A 6,033-nucleotide genomic window follows, 5' to 3' on the forward strand; every position below is an offset into this window, starting at 1 on the left:
CTAGTGAAAGGAGCCCAAGGTTAGTCTTCCAAAAAAAATTGACGGCACAAGGTCAAAATTCAAAGTCTTTCTTCAGCAAGTACAATTATTTATACACATGCAATCCAGACTGATATCCAAATGACACCTCCCAAGTCAGTCTCATAGGAACTCTTCTCTCAGGTACTGCTCTCTGTTGGTTTGCCCCCTTGCTTGAGAAAGAATCTCCATATATTTGAGGTCTTTGTACAAGAATTCTCTTCCACATTTGGAGAAACAGATGGAGCAAGAGTAGCTGAAACGAAGATTAAGAATCTACGCCAAGGCTCCAGACCTGCTTCCATGTATGCATCAAAATTTTGACAACTCACATGTGACCTAACATGGCATGAGGATTTTTTTATTAGCCAATTTCGTTGGGGGTTGAAGGATGGTGTCAAAGATCTCTTGCTCATTATGCCAAAGGTAAATACACCACTCAATGAATTCATCGCCCAAGGAATTGAGTGTGATAATCACCTATTTGAGAGAAGGCAAGAAAAACGTTATGGAGTTGCTTTGAATTCAAGCACGATGAAGACTATTGGAGATTCAACCCTCCAAAAATACCAAGCTTTTGAGGTAGAACCTATGCAAATCTATGCGACACGATTCAAGCCATTAACGGCTCAAGAAAAGCAAAGACGTTGCATCAATGGATTATGCATGTATTGCGGCCAATCAGGGCACATAGCTAGATGTTGTCCTAACAAACAAAGGGTGAGAATTCACAGCACTACTACACCAACTATCTTGGGAAACGATGACGTCCAGCAGCAGTAGAGACCATTCCTTTCGGCAAATATTCAACAAGAGGTCTCTCTCTATCTGCACATGCAACGTCTAGCTTCATGCTGCCAATACAAATTCTCATGGAGGCAAGACACATAGATGGGCAAGCTTTGTTAGACTCAGGATACACATAATGTTTCATGAATGAAGAATTTTCAAAACAACATGGCATATATCTTATAAAGAAGTCAAGCACAGTGTGTGTAGAAGGAATTGATGGCTCTTTGTTACGGATTTCATAATTGATTTCTATAGGTAAGAACTTTCAAAAATGGAAATCCACTGAATGTACTTGACCATCATCACCTACTTGGGAAAGAATGGCTCCAAGGGCAAAATCTAAAGCGTCTGTCTCTAAGATGAAAGGCTTTGTAGGATTTGCATGGATCATAATGGGTGCGGTTGTGAAAGCTATCTTGGGAATTCTAAAAGCTTTCTCAGCCTCTGAATCCCAAGCGAACTTTGTGAATCCTAAGAAGCATTAGACGTCTCGTATCAACATGGGTGTCTCCCAATAATCAAGAATGGTTTGCTCCTTTTTTGAGTCCATGCATATCCCCTTCTCAGAAATAACATACACCAGAAACTCCACTTTTGACCGATGAAACAAGCACTTCTCTAGCTTTGCATACAAGCTTGTCTTCCGAAGTCTATTCAGGAGTATTCATAAATGTTGCTCATGCTCCTCTTGATTCTTAGAAAATATCAAGATGTCATCAAGATAGATCACCACAAAATCATCCAGATGCTCACGAAAGGTATCATTCATTAATTATTGAAAAAATATTGGAGAATTCGTGAGACCAAATGGCATGACAACATATCCAAAGTGGCCATACCTTGTGTGAAAAGCTATTTTCCTTTCATTTCCTTCTTTTATCCTAACGAGATTGTAGGCACCACGAAGGTCTATCTTTGTGAAAACCTTTGCCTTTCCAAGTCGCTCAAGAAGTTTTGAATCAAGGGGAGGGGATAGCGATTCTTGATGGTGATCTTGTTGAGACCCCTATGATCCACACACATTCGAAGGGATCCATCTTTCCTCTCAAAGAATAGGATTGGGGCCCCTAATAGAAATTTTGAATGACATATGAAGGCCTTGGCAAGATTCTCATCAATATACTTCTGTGGTTCTACCAATTCTTCTCAAGATAGCTTGTATATTGGGCCAAAAGGGGGTTGAGTTCCTTCTTGCAACTCAATAGCACAATTGTAGGGCATGTGCTCTGGTAGTAAATCTTCATTCTTCTTCTCAAAAACGTCCTTAAACTCTGCAAATTGAGTTGGAAGTGTGTCTAGGCTTTCATTCTTTGGCTTCTTCGAGGGAATTGTATAAATTAGAAAAGATGGATTCTTCTTTACTTGGCGCATGGACACCTTTGCTTTGACATACAATGGTTTAAAATTCTTCCCTTTGCAATTTTTATCAGCCTTGGCCCAACTTTTCTTGATCTCCAATTGATATCAAAATCATATAATTCTAGCCAGGGAAGTCCAATAACATTAGGACTATTTGGAAAATGGATGATATTGAAGACTACTTCTAATATAAGACCCTTTAAGATAAGTTTTATGGGTTTAGTCTCATACCTTACATCTCCTGTAGCAAGAGGTCACTCCTGGCAATTATTGACTCTTAGGCATCATCCACTTGAATAAAATCACAGTCTATACACATCACAAGAATTTGGAGTGCTCCATGTCGTCCCGTGTCTTGAATCATCACCAAGCAAGGTGAAGTGGTATCTTATCAAGATTTGACTTCATTATTCCTTATAGGTCTATCCATCAACAAGGTAAGTGAAGGAGAACGAGCGGAAGTGCGACGCGAGAGAGAGTGCGAGAAGAAGAGCACGACGATATGGTGAACTCACTCTACTATAATGTGTAGAGCATAGTGAGTTCTTATTAGGTTTTTACAAAAGAATATGTGTACATACCTGGCGGTCCGCCCACTTACCTGGGCGGCCACATTGGGCTTTATACCCCAACAACCTCCCACTTAAAGTCCAATGTGGTACTTTAAGTGTGAGAGAAACTACTATACAAGCTAATATACAAGAGATGTAGAGAAGTGATGTACTACCCTACACCTAACTGCTTGCGAAAATGCGCAAAGCTCTCTAAGGGAAGTCCTTTTGTAAGTAGATCAACAGGATTTTCTGTGGTGTGAACTTTGACAAGCTGAAGTTGCTTATCCTCGAGCATTTCCCTGATGAAATGATACTTCACATCCACATGCTTTGTCTTTGAGTGATAAACTGGATTGCAAGCCAATTGTATAGCACTTTGACTATCACAATATAACACATGCATCTCTTCTTTGATTCCCAAATCTGTTACTAGTCGATTAAGCCAAATTGATTCTTTGCATGCCTCTGATGCTGCAACATATTGAGCCTCTGTAGTAGACTGAGTAACACAATCTTGTAATCTAGAACGCCATGATACTGCTCCATCAGCCAATGTAAAGACATACCCTGACGTAGACCTTCGGTTGTCTAAGTCACCTGCAAAACCCTTAGTCTGTAAAACCCTTTACACTTAGCTCCTGACTCCCATAGCATATACGCATACTCTTTGTAGCTTTCAGGTATCTCAATATTCCTTTCACTGCCTCCCAATGTTTCTTGCCTGGGTTTGACATCTATCGACTTACTACTCCCACTGCAAATGCAATGTCTGGGCGAGTAGCAATCATTGCATACATTAAACTACCCACTGCAAACGCATATGGAATCTTATCCATTTCAGTCTGTTCTTCCTCAAACACAGGACAATCTTGTTTTCTAAGTTTCACATATGGTGGCAATGGAACACTCAATGCCTCCCAATGTTACTTGCCTGGGTTTGACATGTATCGACTTACTACTCCCACTGCAAATGCAATGTCTGGGCGAGTAGCAATCATTGCATACATTAAACTACCCACTGTAGACGCATATGGAATCTTATCCATTTCAACCTATTCTTCCGCAGACACAGGACAATCTTGTTTGCTAAGTTTCACATATGGTGGCAATGGAACACTCAATGCCTTTCCCTTCTCCATATTGAAACGTTGTAAAACCTTGTCAATATACTCTGTTTGAGATAACCAAATCAACTTCTTTGATCTGTCTCTCTCAATGCGCATACCAAGTATATGACTTGCCTCACCCATGTCTTTCATGTCAAATGATTTTGCCATCTTTGACTTCAAAGCTGAAATTTCTTCCAAGTGCTTGCCAGCAATCAACATGTCATCCACATACAAATAAGGATCAGCCAACTGCCATCCTTAGCCTTCTTTGTATATAGACAGTGATCGAACTCACTACGTTTGTAGCCTTGAGAAAGCATAAACTTGTGGAACTTATGGGACCATGCCCTCGGTGATTGTTCTAAGCCATAAAGACTCTTTAACAACTGGCATACCAAATCTTCCTTGCCTTTCTCAACAAACCCTTCTGGCTGCTGCATATAAATTTCCACATCTAAATCACCATGCAAGAACGCTGTCTTGACATCCATTTGGTGCAACACCAAATCTAATATGGCAACCAATGCAAGAAAGCATCTCAATGTAGTCATCTTGACCATCGGAGAGAAGACTTCATCAAAGTCAATGCCTTGTTCTTGCTTAAAGCCCTTGGCAACAAGCCTTGCTTTGTACTTTGGCTGACTATCATGAGCGGTGATCTTATACCTGTAAACCCATTTACAAGGTAGAGCCTTTTTGCCCTGTGGTAATTTAACTAGCTTCCATGTCTGGTTTTTATGCAGAGAAGTCATCTCTTACTGCATGGCCAATTGCCAATTCCCAGAGTCCTTCATTTGCACTGCTTCCTTGTAACATGAAGGCTCATTGCAATCAGTCAACATGACATAGTTCATAGATGGAACAAACCGATCAGGAGGTCGCATGATACGTCCAGATCTACGCAAAATAGGTGGCTCAGGCTCAGCCACAACCTGTGGTTCCAATCTATCCTGTCCTTGCTCCTCTTGAGCCCTGACATTTTGTCTTGCACGTGCAGGTCCATCTTCTTGGAAGACAACTCTTCTGATCTCCTCAACCCTCTCTGGTTTAGAATGATATTTGGATTCATTAAAGTGAACATCATTGCTGCGGATAACCTTTCTGGATTCGGGATCCCAAAGTCTGTACCCCATCTCACCAGAATTACCATAGCCTAGAAAGATGCACTTTCTACTCTTTGGATCAAGTTTGTTCCTAAATTCCTTTGGAACGTGAGTATATGCCTCACAACCAAAGACTCTGAGATGCTTGTATGAGGGCATTTTGCCTGACCATACCATCTCTGGCACTAAATCCTTCTGCAAAACCTTGCTAGGAGATCTATTTATAAGATGAAAAGCTGTTGATACAGCTTCAGTCCAAAGCCCATTTGGCAGTTGTGCATTAGACAACATGCTTCTGACCTTCTCTTGTATGGTCCTATTCATCCTCTCAGCATCACCATTTTGAGGAGGATTGGAAGGAGCAGTAAGTTCACGTTTTATACCTTTTGACTCACAAAAGTCGTGAAAGGACTTTGAAACATACTCTCCACCATTGTCAGTGCGTAAGCATTTAAGCTTCTTGCCACTCTGATTCTCCACAAGTGTCACAAACGTTTTGAAAACACTAAATGCTTCATCCTTGTGCTTGAGAAAGTAAACCCATACTTTCCTCGAGTAATCATCTATAAATGTCATAGAGTAAGAAGCTCCCCCTAGAGATAGGTTAGGCAGCATAGGTCCACACAAATCACTATGAACAAGTGCCAACTGTGTATCTCTTCTACTGCTTCTATGCTTATGTGGCTGCTGTGTTTGCTTACCATACAGACAATGTTCACATAATTCAAAATCATTAAATGAAAAGCCAGGCAAATAACCAGAACGAGACAAGATTTCCATTCCCTTCTTGGACATATGTCCTAACCGGCTATGCCACAAAGAAACGTTCGGCTGCTCAGTTACATTGATTACATTTTTAGAGATATTTGATACATAAATCATGTAAAGTCCTCCAGAATTTACTCCATGTGCTACTGTCATCGAACCCTTGGATATCTTCCACATGTTTTGTCCAAAAGTGGTGACGTAGCCAGCATCATCAAGTAAACCTGTGCTGATCAAGCTCTTTGTAATTGCGGGAACATGTCTCACATTCTTCAGCGTGAAAGAAGAGCCATTCTGAAACTTCAATTGAACATCTCCAACACCTAAGATCTC

This window comes from Adiantum capillus-veneris, chromosome 1, assembly GCF_014529385.1.
Source record: "Adiantum capillus-veneris isolate H3 chromosome 1, ASM1452938v2, whole genome shotgun sequence".
Lineage (NCBI taxonomy): Eukaryota > Viridiplantae > Streptophyta > Polypodiopsida > Polypodiales > Pteridaceae > Adiantum > Adiantum capillus-veneris.